Source organism: Pteropus vampyrus, unplaced genomic scaffold (genome assembly GCF_000151845.1).
Source record: "Pteropus vampyrus isolate Shadow unplaced genomic scaffold, Pvam_2.0 Scaffold44, whole genome shotgun sequence".
NCBI lineage: Eukaryota > Metazoa > Chordata > Mammalia > Chiroptera > Pteropodidae > Pteropus > Pteropus vampyrus.
The window spans coordinates 5898516-5918437 of NW_011888825.1; the positions used below are offsets into that span (position 1 = coordinate 5898516).

Consider the following 19922-nt stretch of genomic DNA (forward strand, 5'->3'; position numbering starts at 1 on the left):
GTTTTTTTGTGATGTATAATTTGGATACATTCAAGTCATTTAAATGAATGGCCAACTGGTCATTGATATGTAGATATCTTAAAAAGGCAGTTTACTGAAGAGAAAGTCAAAGGACATTTCTTAAGTAATTACTGTAATTTAGAAGAATAACCACAAAGCAACTTAAGAAAAACCAAAAGGAGATTGTTTAAATACATTTTGATGTGTTCATCGAAGGAAATACTCTGCAGCCATTACATGTGATGAAAGTAGATAAATTTATCTATATTTTTAACACAAATGAGGTTCATTTGTATATTAAGTAAAAGAGCATGTTACAAAGCAGTATATATGAAGACATATATAAAAATATTACTTTTTACATATAAGTATCTGTACTATGATTTATTTTTTTCTATATTTTCTGATTTTGTACTCAGCAAAGAGAGAAACTCCTTTAAAGCCTAAGAAAACTGTTTTATATATTAAATAATTTGTAAACAGATTGATTTACCTATTCTAAAAGAGGTTCTGAATACTCCCTTCAAGCTTAATTACCATTAGTCTTAATAACAGTTTCTAATTAAACACAATCTTCAGTGATCTGTTTTTAGGAATTTTCTCAGTGCTTTAAAATTTTGAATATATTCCTTACAATTATATATACCACCTCCTAGCTTAATCTAATAGGTAAAAGCTGAAGAGTGCAAGCTTTAGACATAGATTTTCCTTTTCAGTTTTTCCGATCACTAGTACCTATGCTTTTGTTTTTCTATTTTCTACTCATTTTGTAAATATGAGTAAAGATTCAATAAAATATTTAAACAATTCCATTAATACAGTTGCTGAAGCAAAAATAGCAATACTGTTAAACTCAAAGGTAAGGAAATAGAAACCTGACTTTGTAATAGCTCAGATTTCTAAATTGTCAGCTGGTACAAAAGTTAAAATTTGTATCACAAGAGACCATTTTAGTGGTATTTAAAATGTGGAGGTATTTAGTGGAGGAACAGACAGAAGTTGAATCCTGTATATACGAAATTAGAAGAATGATTTCCTAGGACTCATTCTAATATGTCTTCGGTATAGTGAAAGAGTCCAGTTTAAACACAGGGAAAAAAACCCTGTATGCAGGGCTGATAGTCAGCAGTTACTGTTTTTTTAGAATATAGATGGGTAAATAGCTGCTGCCCCTAAGCAGCTCCCTTCTTCCCTTCTCCAAGACTCCCTGGACTTCCAGAGCAGTGGTGATAGCAAGGGGTCAGTATTCCTTTGGATTGGTCCCAGTCCCATGCTACATTAGTTGTTAAATATTTTGAATTGCCCATGCTCTATATCATTTACATGTTGTGGTTAAAAGATCGCATCAATAATGTTTTTAGAAAGAAGAGCCTCAGTCTATGCAATTAATTCTTAGCCCAAGAGAAAATCTAGAAGCAACCAAACAGGATATTATTATTATACACAGAAACAAAAAATGACATAACCCTACCCATCTCATTTTACCTAAGGTTATATAAAAATATGTCTATGAGAAAACACTTTCAAGTGAAGTAATACATGTGAAAACATTATGTAAGCTGTGAAATGCTATTTAAGGGTAATTTATTAGTAAGTCTGTGAGACTAAAAGATTCAAAATGTTCCCTGAGAATAAGTTGCTCACAACTAAAAAAAACTGTTGAATGGTGATTACAAGATGGTAATAAATAAGAATAGCAAGTCTTCCTTCAGCACTTAGTATGTGCCAGACACAGATGCTTTACCTTCCCAATTCTTTAATCCTTGTAACAGTTTTGGGAGGCAGGTATGATTATCCTGTTGATGGAACAATTAATTAGAGGAAACACAAAAAGCCTCTGTCCTTAGTTTTTGTTTCCTCTCTGTTCCTTGGCCGAATTTTTATACACAAAGGAGCTTCTACTTCTTGACTTTTCTCCTCTTTTGGGACACTAGGAAGATGTTAAAACTACCCACATGTCTACCAGAGCCCCTTACCAAAACTCACAGGAGTAGGAAAGGGAAGGTTCCAATTCTCTACTTATTTTCACTGAAGAAGGTATGTCCCTGGTGAGGGGATTTGTTCTGGCCCAGGTTTTGCATGGTGAAATAGTTTTAGATAGCCGAATGTGACTGGCTGTTCACATCATACCATAAAACATACTGGATGGAGCAAATAAAACGGATAAAACATTTCATTTCAAATATTCTAATGGCAATAATTTAAAGCAGTATTAGAAAATATTATAAACAGATTTTTCCCCTTAAATTATTTTACTGCAATCTATATAGTTACCATGTGATAATAGCAAATACATAGGAATGCTATGAGACTGACAAACGCATCATAATAAAGAATGTTTGTTGATATTTATGATGACATTCATCATGCATTGAAAGTAATTATGTTAGAGATTCTGAAACCAAAGTCAGTAGCTTTTTGACAAAATCCTTTTAATTTAGAGGATTTTCTGACTAAAAAAATGTAAAGATTAAATTATAAAATGATGAACAAACCTGTTTATGGCATGATTTCCTACTAACCAGACATTTCTTTAATAATATGTACACTTCCTTTGTTTACATTTATGTTAAAATTACATAAATTTGCTTATGTTTGGGCTTCATTTTCCATAATACTCCTACATTCTGTTAGAATTTAATTATGAACAAAATGTCACATCATTCTTTATCCAAACATCATGAAATCATTGCAGATGATGTGAGTAGATAAAGTAATTGGATTAGAAATGGGTGGTTTAAGTTTACACTTTTTATTATATCAGGAATTTTTGATATTTGAGACATAGATTTCCACAGCTGTGCAATCACTTGTGTCTAAGATACTATGTAAAACCAGGTTCTGTAATTTTGTTATTTTAAATTCTGAAGGAGGATAAGCATAGATGGTCAAATCTATGACCTAAAAAAGTTTCATCTGAACGACTGGTATATCAATTTATACAGCATAGAGGTATGATCCTTGTATTACTAAATATTCCTTCCCTTGAGTCTCTGCTTTCTATTACTTTGGGTTTATATGCCACTTAATGAATGGTGGCAGCTATATGTGAGCATAATAGTTTGTGTTTTTAAATTTTCCATCCTTAATTTTCCCCCAATCTTTAAATATAAAATTTCATGTCTTTTTTCACTCTTAACAAATATATTGGCTTATTGTAGAATAATTTTTATAAAATGTTAAATTTTCCATAAGATGGATACATCATTTAACCTCTAACCTATTAAATTATTTGAGATGGAGGGAAAGAAATCTGTTGTATTAAGAAACATCAGTATCAAAGAATAGTCCTGGTTATTTTTTTTTTCTGTGTTTATATTGATGCTATATCATTACATAAAAAATATAGAAGTAGTATTAGAGAAAAATTATGCATTGTTACCGTAGAAATTTAAAAATGTTGAAAGAATTGTATAATTTGAACTTTAACCATTCTTATTAAATTTGGTGCATCTTAGATTTATTAAATTCATAAATGAAACAGTACAACTCAATCAATGTGGAGATTTTATTGAAATTTTTAAGTTTAAAATTTGAATATGGTAACTTCTATAGCTTATTTATAGAGATGCTGTGTGGTGATTTTAAAATTCTTTACAAAGGAACCAGGTAAAGCTTGGGATTTGATAAAATTTCCTAGAATTTCCTTGGAGTTTATTGAAAATAAATCAATTAGTCAGTAGTTATTTTTGATTATTAGAAATGATTTAGTAAAACTTTAAAACTTTGTATTTTAGTAATTAGACTTTGCATTTAGTTAGATTGGGCTACAGTTTGCTTTTGTACTTCCTATGAAAATAAAAAATCAAAAATGTAAAACTATAACTTGTTGAATATATTTTTTAATAATTGAAAGTATTTTAGAAATGCATGTTTACATCTGAACAAAAGAATTTCTAATAAAATACTTTTGTTAGTCATACATTAAAGGAAGCTTTGAGGGAAACTCTGGTTACCCATTAATCTATGTTATTGTAGCTAAAGTTAAATTACACTAATTTGTACTAACTGGATTTGTAAAAGGTTCAAATTATGGAATATTTCTGAAGAAATCTAATATTGTTATTTTTCAAATTAGGATGATAAAGTCCTTGAAGAATTTCTTATTGTTAAGTGTGGGTATTGTACCTTTTTTCATATCCCCCCCAGTAGCTAATAGTGTAATTAATTGAATTAAAAAAACATGATTTGTAATTATACTCAGTGTATGATATAAAGTACTTGAATAAATATACTTGAAGACACTTAAACAGTTGGTTATAAAGCAACATAAATGCCTGCTTTAACTGCCAATACTTAACAGCCAAATATTGTTAAAACTGTGAAACGGCACTGTATACAATGAAAAGGTTTCCTAAATGGAGATCAGTTTCATACTGATTACAACATTGTTGATGAAAAAAATGAATGATTAGTAAAGTTTAAATTCATGAAACTTTTATCACAATTGAAATTAAGAAAACATCCTTTTTTAAAAATTAGTCTTTAATTCAGATTTTTCATTAGTTCTAGTGAGGCTTTAGTCTGCATTGACTTAACTTTATAGAGCGTGAGACTATATGTGCCATATAGAAATCTTTTCACTTTTTTTGTAAAATATGTTTAATAACAAAGATGCTGAATTATTTGACTTTTACAGAGAAGAACCTTGGTATTCCTAACGTTTCCTGAGTCAGTGTTTCCAAACTCTTTGGGTCTTCGCTTTGGTGTTAAAAGAATTTTTTTATACCATAAATATTAATAATAAGTTTTCAGTTCTTTGTAATTAAAAGACTTCATGATGTAGACTACATAATGTTTTCAAATTCAACAAATGGTAGTGCCTGAAAGAAAAAGCAATGATTCTTCATAATCCATCACATATAATTCTTTAAAGAGTATAGTTTTTCATGTTTCATCAAGTTGTCTCTGACACTCATGACCTTTAAGAATATTATTAGTGATGTGCTTACATGCTGTTAAAATATTCTTAAAGAATATGAAGAGATAAAAATACAAAGTTGCATTGTCTATTTGCTTTAGTAAACAACTTATAATATTAGAAAATGTTTGTTTTCTGGAAAAAATTAACTGGGTCTTAGAACTACCTTAACGGTTGTTCATATTGGAAGATGAAAAGCATCTGCCTTTGTCAGATAGTGTTTCAGAGAGCACAGAATAAGTCTGTTAAGATGCCTAATTTTGCTTCGAATGTGGGACACAGATGTTTTCACCTCCAAAAAGGGATCGCAAGCACATAAAAAGAAGATTAATCCTGTTCCTCAAAAATAAGTGCGGTATAGTACACTAGTAGAAAGGATTTTTAAATCAGTGAGCTTAATAAACTAAAAAAAATCAGTGCGATTTCACTTCAATAGCTGAAAGTATCCCTTCCAAAGTAGTAGTTCTTTGACTAGATATGGATAAATTAAATGCCCTTGGTTTTTTTTTTTTTTAATTAAACTCTCTATTTTGAGATTACTATAGATTCACATGCAGTCATAAGGAAAAATAGAGAGAGAGCCCATGTACCCTTTTCCCGGTTTCCCCCAAAGGTAGCATCTTGTGGAATTATAGTATTTTATCACAGCCAGGATGTTGACCCTCCTTCGTATTTAAAAATGCTTTTTAAGTCTTTCCACATGGCCAAAGCATAGCACTATTTTTTCTTTTTTTCTGAATAAAGGACAATTAACTATACATTATCTTCAAAATTAACCTAATAAACATAGGGTGAGATGTCTGTTATTACTGTGTGGGCACAAAGATTCATACTACAAAGATGTTTACTTTTGAATTTTTGGATCTTACAAATTTTATGTGGAGTGATCTTTCTTTTCCTATGCAGTTTAGTTTATCGGTTCCATTGACAGATTTTATTTCGATTTTTTTTGTACCAGAGTATATAGTGTACAGACTATACTAAGTGGGAATCTTTGGATAATTTTGGTAATCAACCAAAATTGGAATGATAAAATTTCTTTGGAGCTACTAAAGCTATTTTTTGAGGAACAAAAATGTTTTAGTACTTAGCAATCACTGATTTTAGATACTAGATTAATAGTTCTCAAATGTTTCTGTATATAATCACCTGGGGAGCTAATTGAAAATGTAGGCTCCCTGTTTCCACTCCTAGATGTTCTGCTTTAGAAGGTTAGGAAAGGGGCTCAGGGATCTGCATTTGTAATTAAGTACTACAGAGGATTCTGATGCAGATGGCCCCCGAACTACACTTTGAAAAACACTTTATTAGCTATTGAGGCTATCTAGCATTATATTGTAAAAGCAATAGAATCTTTATAGTTTTCTCTAAATGTATATAAAGAACATCATTTTTATTTTCCAGATTTTTGTTCAAATATGAAATTACTGTTTTTTATAGTCTTATTCTCTGTCCTCCAGTTAAAATCTTTTTTCAAACACATGGCTAGGAACTCAGGAAAAGCGAAGATATTTGCAAAGTAAAGAAAAGAGCTTGGAATAGAGATTGAGAGCCACCCTAAAAAACTCTGCTTTTCATAACTGCATTTAATCAAATAGATTGGTTGGGTTTTATTTTTTTTCATCAAGCCTTTTTAAGTAATGACAGAAACAAAAGTAGTAAGTTAAGAATTAGAGATGAGGGTTGAGAGGAAGAAAACAAAATCAAGAAAATAAAAAGGTGATTTATTTTTAAAAGCCTAGGAGTTAGAGCAACCTAATGTTAGGGCAAGCGTCCCCAGTTATTGAAAACAAGGTGAAATGATACTCAGCAAATTGTTTTGAAAGTTCAGAAATAGGAGAAATTTTAGAAACATTTTAATCAAAAACTGATTTTAATTTTATAAATATAGCTATTTAAAGTGGAAAATAACTTCATTAGTCTAGAAAATTCATTTGTATGCTGCATTTTATTTACCAACAATGACAGAAAAATGAGGTGTGACTAATTCACTTGACTTTAAATAATAGACATTTCTAAGGAAAAGCTAGATAATTATATATATCTTATTTTAGACTTTTTTCTTGCTACTAACACAGAAATCTAGTTTGTTTTTGCTTATTTCCAGTTCACTTAACCTTTTACATTTGGCTCGGCTGTGACATACTGATGTTTCAGGAGATGTCTCACCATAAAGCACAGTTGAAGCACTGGTTACTAGGATACGACGCTTATTTGTTCGTTATATATACACATCAGAACTTACAGAGCATCTCTGACCTCAAAATACATTTTTCTGCTAGCGCTTGTGTGTTTTTTTATTCATCTTATTTATGAAGTTAGCAGAAGAACTCTAGCTTGACTTCACAGTGTTAGAAATTAATTAATAGCAAAAGGAGACAGAAAGACAAACATGGTTGTAGTCTGTTTATACATATATTTGCATGTGGTGATTGCTTCATTTTAAAAATCAACACTTTATTAACCTAAAGATTTTTTTTTTTTAAGTTGCAGGGTTTAGTTTACATTCTGTGTTGAAATTTGTTTGTTTATATCTTTTCATTTGTTTGTTTATATTTTTCATTTAAAATTGTTTGAACTTCAAGTATACTTAGATTGTCCTAAGGATTTTTTGTTTTTTGTTTCTAAATCAAGGAGAAGGCTATTTGAAGCTGAGTAAGGTAATGAGCAATTCAATGAGTAAAGATGTTTTTAGGTTTGCGTGTTTTTTTTTCATTGTTTTACTTAGGATGCTGGAAGGCAGACCTTCTCACTGTTGCTGGGAATGTAAATTGGGACGATATTTCTAGAGAGAAATTTGGAAGTGTAGTGTAAAATTCTTAAAAATGTATATTCCCTTCAACCTAGCAATTCCATTTCTAGAATTTTTAAAAATAAATTATTAAAATATATGCAAACATTTTATATATTATAAATATATTAGATAATTACAACATACAAAAATGAGCTCATTTAAAGTAAATTAGGTTTTATATACTAGAATACTATACCATATCATAAAATCACATTTCCAAATAAATGACATGAAAGTCAGTGTCAAATGAAAAAATATCAAATTATAATAGTGTGTATAATATTTATATGTAGATGTCTGAGTGAAAGATCCAAAAATATTTATACCTTTTAATCCAGTAATTCTCCTTTTAGAAATTAATGTATTTTAAGTGAAAGTAAATAAATATTTATACCTCTTTTAAAAACACTGAACTGAGATGAGAGTAAAAATAATTTCCCTATGTTTATTATTTACTTAATGTTTTAATACTAAAAATTTTAAGGATAGTGTTAAAAATGTGTAGTTGGAATTCCAACGCATTCTTATCTACAAACTATAAACTTTCTAAAGCAAATCATTTTAAAATAATAAATGCACGAATGGAGAAAAAATGAATAGCCCTAAGGTAGACTGGAAAGACTACTATATTGGGTGTCAAATGTATGGGAAGATTTGAGTCCTGACATTCCAGAGGGGAAAGCTCTTCAGTTCAATGTTGGGAAATCATTGCCATTTTTAGTTGTCAAGTATTATTTATAAGTCTAGAGTAATTGTCCTGTCTTTGAACAAATTGCCTGTCTTCCTGGGTTGTTTTCTTTCTCTGTGGATGCAAGTCAGTATTCAGATACAGTTTTGTGATTCTATCAGAGTTCTTTAATTCTGAAATGTTATTGAATGACAGGAAATTCAATATGTATTTTTTTTAATATTTCTACAACCTAGCAATCTTAACTACATTAAAATAAATACTCCAATTCTGATTCTTACAAATATTTCATAAAGTGATAATCATTAAAGGGACACAAATGAATAAAACTTAAAGAGGGAATAGCATCACTCAATTATAATGTACTGGTTTATAGCTCTTGTCCAATCTTTTGCAATACACATACACAAATAAGCATTATACTATATATAACTTATTGCAAACTAAGTTTTTTATCTTACTACCAAATGATGAACTTCCCAGTCTACTAAATATTTGCTTTTAAAGGATTTTTTAATTTTGTATATTCTATTATATGGATAAAGCAAAATTTACATTAAGCTCATAATGTCAGATATTAGAATTATGTCTAATAATTTATAAATGATTCTACTGCAGGTAAGCATACCAGTGATTCTTTTTAAAAATAATGAAATCATTTGAAACATATTCTCCATATTATCCTCCTAACGATAACTACTGTATTGATGGCAAGACTAGTTTTTTGAGTTCACATTTCTTACTTGTGATAGGTTCATCCTACCAGTTCTTGAGTCCTAGCTACATAAGTAAACAGACTTTTGCTAAAAGGTCTCAGATATCTTGTACCCCAGTGCCTGGTTTCTATATCTTGCTCGTTCGTTATATTCATTCAGTTACTAAACTATGTATTTCACTTGCTTTGGTAAAGTGAATGGTTATCACGAGAGGCTTGAATTTTAATGAACCCTCACACTATTAGCCAGGATCTGTCAATTATTTATTCATAACAGATTTGCCAGTAATCTCATAAGAAGTATATTTCCTTAATTACTAAATCCATAACTGAGAATGTACAGTTTTTCAAGTAGAAAGCTGATCAAAATAAAAGATTTCGCAGTTCAGTTACTGAAATTTTTATAAGAAAGTTTCAAATAAAATAACCTAGCTATAATATTCGTTTGCCTAGATAAGTCAATGGAATTTCTGCATGATGATTACAGACTTAGATATTTGTTCATCAGCATCATAGCTCAAAGTGGAAAATATGGATATGTATATTTGAGGTCTTATACCTAGGAGGATCCCTCTGTTGCCTCCAAAACTTAGTATCAAAAATAGTTTCCGCTTGTAGTATTTATTGGATTGCCACCTTGATTGCTGGAATAAATGTTTGTAAATTCTTGAGCAAATTAGAGTATGTTCTAATAATAAAATTCTGAGAAACATGGGCTTACTGAGCTGTAGCTATGCATAAACAAATAATGCTATGGAAAATATCATTTTGAAAAGAGTTCTTAAAAGTGAAGGAATCTTTCCTCAAAGGAGCTTCCACTATAGGTCTTTTCAACCTGCCATCATTATAAGGACTTTCTTCTCTAAAACTAATCTTCAAAAGCCTTTGTGATGAAAAGTTTGCACTTCTGATGTGTTTTGGAAAACCTGAAAGATTTAATATGCTTTGGAAAATGTAACAGTTAATTTTTTACAATATTCCCAAACTATGTGCATATCTTTTTTTGAAGAGGTAGCTACATTTATCTATATAACTTATGCTTTGGGTATATAATTTTTTTCCTTTTTATTATAATAAAAGAAAATTTTGAAAAAAAAACAGATCTACGTTTCTGAAATAAACTATAAAAATTACAATATTCGTATTTGAAGCATTTTTTTCAGATTATGAGTCTTGTTATTATTTTTAAGACAGCTTGATATTCCATCAAATTATTTTATCACTTTTAACCATTCCTCTCTAACCATTCCTCTAGTGTTTCTTCTAATTTTTATCTGTTAAAAGCAACACTATATTAGATACTTTTTATTTTTAGTATGTAGTTTTCTCTTCTATTTAGGGATTATGTTTTTAATATGTAGTTTCAGAATTGGAATTTATTAGAAATAAACTAAACTACATTTAGAATTCCTTGTTTTTCTATAAGAACATTTAGCCTTTTCATTTGTAAATGATTTTGAAATATTTTTATTTTCATATTCTTTATGTTTTTGTTTTTAATTTAAGCATTTTGCATTTTTAATGGTAATTTCATTGACTTGTTATGAGGCAATGCAAAATTTAGATTAATAAATATCATGTAATATATGTAATCAATAATCTTCAGTGAGCCTGTTCTTCATTAATCACAATGTTACATCTGATTTCTTGGTTGCATAGCTTTTAAAATCTTGACTAGTGGTGGTAATTTACTTTATAAAAACATTTCATTGAATTAATTTTTAAGTCATCACACAATAAATGATGAAGGAAATGATGCCTCAAATATACTTACTTATTAGAGCTATTATATTGATATAAACTAGATGCTACTTTATTGCTGTTCCCATGTATTCTTTCAAAAATTTATATATGCATATCGTCTAGGATCTTTAAGCCTGGTTATAAATGACAGTGCTAATTTATCTACCTGTTAAAGATTAGTTGACAAAATCCTAATCCCTGTCCCTAGTGCAACTTTTTTTATTAATTTGTACTGTACCTATAAAGACTGCCTTTTCTAAGAATGGGAAATATTATAGACTATTCTCATTATTGAATAAAAGTCACTGTCAACTAGATAGATTAAAACAAATGTAATAATGGTTAGATAATTCAGCATTGCAGACTATTTTCTTATAAAGACATTTGTTATCTAACATTGTTTTATACCGTTACAGATTTAATTATAAAAAGGGTCTGTTTACCTTTCCATTTGCTATGGATTTGTGAGAATAGTAATGGTTCTTGTTACTTCATGTTTTATGCTGGCACATATAATTTAGAATTTCTCTGGCTCATAAAAGAAACAGTACATGATCTGGAAGATTTTTTCTTTTTAAATAGAGGATTGCATTAAATGGAAAATTGTGATCCATTTGACATTTCTAAAATAAAATCTCTGATTAGAAATACATTCAAGTAAGCTTTTAAATGTTTTGAAAGGAAAATCAGACTTTGGGTATTTGGAATTTAGTCTGGTACCATCTTTTCATCTTTCGTTATTTTACCATACCCATTGCTGATATCAACCTTAATAATTTTACTGCTTTCATTGTCTCTCTTTACTGAAAATAAGAAAGGGAGTAAGGACATCTCTTAGAAAATCTGCCCTCCTGCTAGCCTGAAATGCATTTTAAAAGAAACTCAAAGAAATTGAGTCAGTAAAATTAGAAACCTTTCTGTCCAGAAGTATTTCATTAAGACATTAATACTCTTAACTCATATTTGTTAGAAAATTAGATTGTTACTTTACACGAATAATTGTACAAACATAGAAAATCATATGTATTCCCAATGTTCTAAAAATTGCCTCTGAGACAGAAAATTGTGATGCAGACAGACAAAATACAGACATGTAATCAATTGTAATTCTTTAAATATCGGGATTTGATGACCAAATGTCATTAGCTAAGTTGTAAAATTATACCAATAAATTCATAGTCACACATCGAGTACTGTAATTCATAGGCATTTTATGCCTGCCTGCTTTCTGGGGTAAAATTGATACTTGACAGAAAAGGTCAAAATATTTAAATTCTTTTTATGCCATTTTTAATTAATTAAAACTTCTTTTAAAAGGTACCATTAAAAAACTCAAAATAAATCTCAGTAACCTATTGTATCTTCTTTTCTAGGAACTCCTAGTAACTAGAAATTTTTATCTACATATCTTATCAAAGGAAACATATCTTCCTGGTTTGCCCTTAACAAGAGGACTAAAAATCTGTATGGATTGACCACTTTGTTATTTTCAAACCATTCTGTAAGGTGGTAAGTGCATATACCGCACTCTCAAAACACAGTAATAATGCTTATAAGACATTATAGATTTTTGTTTAGTTTCTCAGAAAAGAAGCTATATATGTAAACTTTTGAGGGTTCTGAGGAATTACTCAATATCCTATCTGTCGTGCATGACAGATGTCTTGCCCTACTAAAAGAATTTTCAGCCGTTTCATATCTTTCAGCAAAGGAACTGTTAGGTGGATGGTCCAACTCTATGCTTAGGTGTATATTCTGAACATAAAAGCGCAGAAGTAAGGCATGTCCAGTAAATAGGTTGAAAGGAAAACAGCAGGAATATAGGAATAGAAACAACTATAAAAAGCTGTCAGAAGTCTTCCAGTTAATGTCTGCTGTATAATAGCTATGTTCCCTTGTAAGACCTCTTTGAAAATATCCCAACATATTTTATGCACTATGTTTGTCCTTTGATGCAAGTATGATTCTATTATTATTTATTATGTTGATACAATAGTAGTCATTGTATTTATTCAGCATTCCCATTTTTTCCACTTAAATTCATAAAGAAGCACATTTTGTAATATATTGTACTTGCTTTAAACATAGAGATTTTCATAAAGTTATTTTAAAGTAATTTTAGGGAATCAGTAAGAGGATATTTTAGAATTATGGGGGAAATGGGCCACAGAGAAAAGTTTACTAAAGTTGAAATACACTAATTTAACCCTTACACAGAATCTCAGGGTCATTAAAGAGAGGTTTCAAGTCACTTTGCTAAGATAATATAGTAGAAAGTTGGTGTCTCTTAACAAACCAAATTATTTCCCTTTTCAGTTGTATGGTATCTGAAGTTCAAAAATAAACTGCAATCTTAGAAGAAATGTGTTAATCTTTTAACATTGAAAGCTTACAAAAAGCATGTGTAACCTTTTTTAAAGGAGTATATTCTCTGATAGGCATGAGTGAGACATATTTTGCCCAGTTCCTCCTGGCCGCCTCCTCTTTGCTTCCCCCTCTCTCTTTCCCTCTGTTATGTAGAGAAATGTGATGATTAAATCAACAGGTGTCAGGAGTGCTGGAGCAAGCTGGCTTTGTGCCCACATGTGTACAGTGGGGATATTGTGTCACTCCAGGTTTTGGTGTATTTCTGTGTCCTTATGAGGGAAGGGATAACCTAGTTGAAATACATACTGCAACTCCTAAGGGATTAAGTGTGTTTCCTTTGCTTTATAGTTCAGAATTTTACAGTTTCTTTGTTTGGGAGTTCTCAGGTTGCTTAATGATTTCTCTAGCCTCTACCCCCACCCCATCGTGACCAGATGTATATAATAGCAGCATTTGAACCTCGGTCGATTTGCCAGTTTTATTGCTCAACATGTGGTATATAACCTTTTCTTTTCGAGTATCGTATCATTCTCCATGGAGTCCTAGATAAAGATGATTTTACTTATTTCTTGCCTTTAAAAATGTTCATGTTCTAATTTTTTTAATGATGGTTTGTAAAGTCTTTGTAGTATTTTAGGGAACCATTTCAGAGGTCAGACTGTTGTCATGTTATTTTATCACTGTTAATGTTGTCAGTAAGCATGTTTGTTTTGTCTTATAGTTGTGGAGGGATCCACGAGAATTTATTAGTATGATAGTCTTGCATCCATATTAGATTATGATGAGATAGAAAGTAGTTGAGGAAAGGTTTTCTCGTCTTTTAAACCCTAGTTTAAAATATTTTTTTTATTTTGCAATCTAAGTTCATATTAGCAGGCTTTAACGGACTTTAATGCATTTATTTGTTGTTCTTCAAAACTGAACTTAAGAATTAACTATTTTAAAAATGGTTTTTGCAAAGATGGAATTATAGTCATTGGCAACTGTCAGAGTAGAAATTCTTTTGAATTATTCAGAGATTTAGAAGGCCCTTAACTTCATCCTGGATACCTTGTTTCACTAAATGTGCTGGCTAAGATGTGGGCCCCAAACTTCATGTATATTAGAAAAGACCATTTCTCTCTTTTGCAAATGCTAACCTTATGCTAAAGTCAGATAACGAAATTGGGAGATATGTGGAGTTTGGGAGAGGAGTTGGCTTGAGGGAAAATTAAGCATGCTTAGGTGTAGATGGGAATAATCCAGCCAAAAGACACAAGCTGAATATGCTATAGAGAAAGGGATAGTTGATGGGATAGATTTCTTAGGAGGTGAGAGGAAACAGGATTGCCAGCTCAGGAGGAGGGACTGACTAGTCCCAGGTAGGAGAGTAGTCAGGTAGTTAGAAGACTTCAGTGTTTAAAAAAGTAGATGGCCATGTCATGTATTGAAAGGAGGGATGGAAGTAGATGAGATGTCAGATGCTTGAGAGTGAACCACATCTGAAATCCTAGCTGTGGAGAGGAGCAGATCAAGTTGACTTGGGAGGTATAATAAGATTGCCAGAGAGTGCGATAAGAGCCCACTTAAAGTTGGTGATTATGGATTTGCAGTGAATCCTCTTGTCCTGAAGTGTGGCTTTTTCCAGCATAGCTTCGCTGCTCATGCACACATGCACAGAAAAGTAGAATATCGTCCTGAGGTAATTGCAGATGTGGTATAAGAATTGTGATGAATCTATACAGGCAAGAGGTAGAATATGTGAAGAACTGACAGAATGTCCTTAAGGAGCTGAAAGGATGTGTAGTTCAGAATGCTTAAAGTGAAGCTTATGAGGGCAAGAGTAAGAGAAAAGCCCAGAGAGGTGAAAAAGGGCCAGAGCTTTTATGAAGAGCTTTACAAACCACAACAGAGCACTGAACTTTATTCTGTGGGCAGTGGGCAGCCGAAGAAGAGTTTTATGCTGGAAACCGTTATGACCAGATTTGCATCTAAAAAGATCACTTTGACTATCATGTGAAAGTTAATGGGATGGAAGATCAATACTGAAGGTAGAAAGTAGTTAGGATGCTGTTGTAATCTAGGAAAAATAAAATAGCAGCCTGAATTAAGGAAGTGGTGCTGAGAATGGGGGAAAGTGGATGTCTTTGAGAAATACCGAGGATTAACATTTCGTCTTCTTGTTATTCTTTCTTGGGAAAAAGGTTCTAATTGGCTGTGGCTCCATTAATGTTGGTTTTATACTAGATCAGTTTAGTAGTAATTCTTTAACCTAAAAAGGATTTGTCCAGATTTTATATTATTATCATTTAGGTAGAATTTTTTTATTACATTTTTCCTAAGTAAAAAATACATAGTCTTTACAGACAATCGAAAAATACAAAAGGTAAAGAATAATAATTCATTCCACATCTCTCTACCCAGAGACATATATTAAAAGTGTGTTTTCCTTTTATCTTTTTTCAGTAAGCAGTTTTACAAATTGAGATCTCTCTGGCAAGGGTGACCTTTTTGAAGCTGGTCAAAACCAGTGTGACTTTCTGAGTCTTTTTTACTTATTGGGTGTGGTACTTTGGGCCTCTAAGTGCTGGGTGACCTTTCATACCTTTTTATTACTTTTCTTTAGGGGCAAAACTTTTAAATACAGCTTAATGAGAGATGGCTTGAGTAAGTTTAGAGGTGATCTTTGAGGTAAAAAGCCACTTCTGATGAATGCTGGAACACACATACACTGGTTATTTCAAATGCTGCTGGGGAAAAATCAATGGGAATGAGTCTTACTTAATTTGTTTATTCTAGGCATGACAATAAAACATTGGTAAGAACGAACGAGTAATGGCTGACTAGGTATCTTAACTGATTTGTGAGCTGAAAGTAATGATTTGTGGCATCCTGCTGGAAAAGGTACCTCTCCCAGTGCTTTATTTATTTATTTTGTTTAACATCCCTTTTAACTTGGTCTGAGATTGATTGAGACATTTTTTTGGACCTTGGAAGCTGTGAGCCATATTGGAATGACAAACACTTGTTGACAGCTTTGAGAAGATGGATGGAAAAATAAACTCTGACAAGGTTCACATGTTTGTTTTTCTATTGAGTCTTTAGAAAGAATGCTGCTGTCATTATTTAGCATAGAGAAAGAAAAAGTTGCACCTTATTATCAAATTCAATATTTTCTGAGCCTGACTTACAAACATCTCTAGAATATATTTACTTTTTGCATAGGGTATAATTAATCAAAGTAGGAACAAAAAGTTTATCACTTGGGCCAAGTTATATTTCTATTCACTTTAGATATCTGTGTCAATTTAGCTCATAAAATTCAGTAATATTATAAGTGTATGTTGGCTATTAGAAGGAATAATACAGATATTTTATATCTGAGCATCATCTCTTTGGTACTAATAATTATCTACTAATACAAAAACATGTATAATAGAAAAGCAAAACTCTGATAATAAGTGTCTGATAACTATCCATTGGTATAATAGTGCTCTATTTCTTAATCATGTAACTACAAGGGGAGAAACATGATCCATTTACTATTCTATTAAATACACAGAACTATTAAATTGATTCTTAGACTGATTATGAGAAAAATAGATTAATATAATTATATGTTTATATTAATGCCTTTCAGATACTTCAACTAGGAATACTCTTTGTAGTTAGGCAAGTTATTTTATAGGTATGACATGTATGAAATGAAATGATTTGAGGTTGTCAGCTTTACAGTAAGTTATAAATAATTTTACTACATTAGTCTGCCTGACATTTTCTTACTTTCTTCTGGTAATAAAAATTTTCTTTCTTATAGAGAAAATAATGTGGTTTGAGTGGAATACTGTGTCATATTGTCTTTCCACCAACACCCCTCCCATGATCACAGGGTAGTCACATATTCCCCTAGCCATGATGATTTATGGCCATGATGGTTCTGGACTTTTCTTTTGGAGCTATCAGGAACTAAACTTTCTGCTAGGATTGCCCTGGGGCTGACAGTGCCATTTTGCCTGCTTCATGGAAAGAGCCTGCGTGCAGGAATACAGCAAGCAGATTTGAAATGGAAGGAGCCAGAATCTTGACAGCACATTTGATACTGAATCCAGTAATTTCTAAAAGCAGGTGCAACTCTGTTGTAAGACATAAAGCCTCATTTTTCTCTGAGCTAGTTTGAGGGGTTGTTTGTTTGTTTGTTTGTTTGTTTTTTACCATTTGCAACCCAAGAGCCTAAGTGATTGCTGGAAAGCAAGAAATGTGAAGGAATATTTGACTGATTAGAAGGAAGATGGTTAGGTAGTGAACCTGAATATAAAAGGGGAAAATTTAAATGAGCAGAATTTGAAAAGATTGATAGATTTTTATGAGAAAAGAGACTGAGAGAAAAACTTCTTTTGAAAGTGTAATATAGACAGAAAATAAGTTGTTTTGCTGAAGGAAAAGGCACGGTATTTACTTCTGTGCAATACATTGCTCAAACGTTTGAAATTTTACAGTCTTCCTGTATTAGGATGTCCAAGGCAAGAAATATAGACCTATACAGGGTTGACTTAAGCTAGAAAGTGCAGAGGTAGAGCCATGGATGTAACTTGACCCAAGGAATCAATATTGGATCTCTCTTCCACTTCCCTTGTATCCTGTTCCCTGGCCACAGGCAAACTAAGAGCAAGGAGGGCATATTTTCCTGGGCTTTGGTTTGTAAAGCCCCATGGAAGGACTCTCAATGACCCAGTTTGAATCAGATATCCATTTCATAAACCAGTTACTGTGTCCCAGACTGGAGGGTGGGGTAGAGGTGGTGGGTAAGGTATTAGGCTATATGGCCATCTGGGACCCAATGAACAGAGCCTTCTAAAAGGAGGCAGACTGAGCACAAGCCTAGCTCCTGAATCAGTGTGGCTTGAGTAACGGTCCAAATTGTGTTCACTACAACATTTTACTTCTGATGGTATTTGAAGTAGTGAGGAAGTATCAAAAAGGGGCAGAACAGTGTATTCTAAGGGTTGGTAATACTGCACTTATATTTTATTTTCAACAAAAATAAAAGTTTTATTTTACTGCAGAAGTAGTTGGATGCAACTAAAATGATATTATGGGAAAAAATATTATAAAACACAGGAAGAAAATGTGAATAGACTAAAGCCAGCTATAGGTTCTAAAGTATTTAAATTTCTCATCTAAATATACTATGCTTTATGTTTTGGAAATGTGGTTTAAATATCTAAACCAAAGCAGTAAACCTAACTGAAAAGCATTACAGAAAATACTTTGAAAACAGAATAAAGTAGCATGATGAGCTCTGATCCTAGTGCTAGGAAGAATTTTTGAGCCCTCACTGAAATGAACCATAAGTCTTGGTTAGCATGGTATTTCTACCCAGATGTTACTTGTCCTGATAAATTTAAGCATTCCTGGGAGTCAGAAGCTGCTGCCAAGTTATGGCACCCTGGAGTTCAATTGCCATGTTCTAGACCTCAGTTCCCATCCTTTGATGGCTGATTTGCCAGAAATGTAGAAAAAAATAATATTTTTTTCCATCCAGATGAAATGACTCATTAGAATTCCTGAACTAGGAATTCACATGCACATATACCTGTACATACACGCAGACTTGAGAACTGCCAAGATGTTATTTATACACGAGTTTCTGTGCTAAATTAGATAATGCCTTACCAGCATTTAAATAATATGATTTGTAATTGGAATCCTCATTAGTCCTGTGAAATTAAAACTAATAGGTCATGAAGGAAATATTATTTTAAATACCTATAGAATATGTTTGAATATTGGGAAAGGGAGAGAATATGAACAGACAGAACATTTTAATTACATGTAACTTGAACTAACTCCATAAAGAATACAGATTCTTATGGGCAAAGAATTTTTTAACACTCAAATTATGTGTTATTTTTAAATGAATGTAATGCAGTCTGCAAATATATGTATTTTTTGCATTGATGGTTCATTTAATAAATCATTTACTGAATGTCCATTTGCATAGATAGCTCTCTTTAACATTATAAATTCACAAATCTCAGGAAGCTTGCCATTTAGATCATTAGATAAGATGAACATATTGGAAAGTTAAATACTTTTAAATAATGGCACTATTGAAAGTAATAGAGAAGAAGGCTATCACTTACAGTTTGGTCAGAATGTTAGAACCACTATGAGTGGTATAGGGGTGTATTATAAGGTTTAGGTCTGGTGAGATCCTGGAGTTAGGGGGTCTCTGCAATGTTGTTGAACCTATACCTGGTACTGGCCTGTTGTAAGCAGAGCCATCGGTCAGGAAAGTAGAGGAAAGTAAGAGCAATCCGCAATCTGCAGGGATAAACTGAAAACAAACTCATGAGAACAAACTGGGACATATGTCTGTTTCTCACTCTTTCAAGCCTGCAATTTTTGATGCGAGTGACCTGCAGAAGAGCTGGTGCACTTTGCCATGGAGCAGCACATAGATTTGGCCTAAGATTATGAGAAGTAGATGAACATGGGGGTCTGCTGAAGCCCAAGGAGATCTGTCAGGAGCTGGAAAAGGTTCAGGCTCAGTGATGCTCCAGGCAGCAAGGCAAACCAACAGATCCACAATTATGCGTGCACTGCAATAGTGTCTGGCCTTTCACTAACTTTCAAGCATAAACATTGTTGTCTGTTCATTTCCACCTTCTAAATCTCATGCAAGATTCTTTTGTAGCTATTCCTAACTTACAAC

At 31.9% G+C, this 19922-nt stretch overlaps 1 protein-coding gene across 2 annotated transcripts in view; it reads left to right on the forward strand.

Moving 5' to 3' along the window:
- Positions 1-19922, forward strand: part of LOC105291280 (protoheme IX farnesyltransferase, mitochondrial) — a 127520-nt gene that overhangs the window by 72705 nt on the left and 34893 nt on the right. The window lies entirely within an intron of this gene.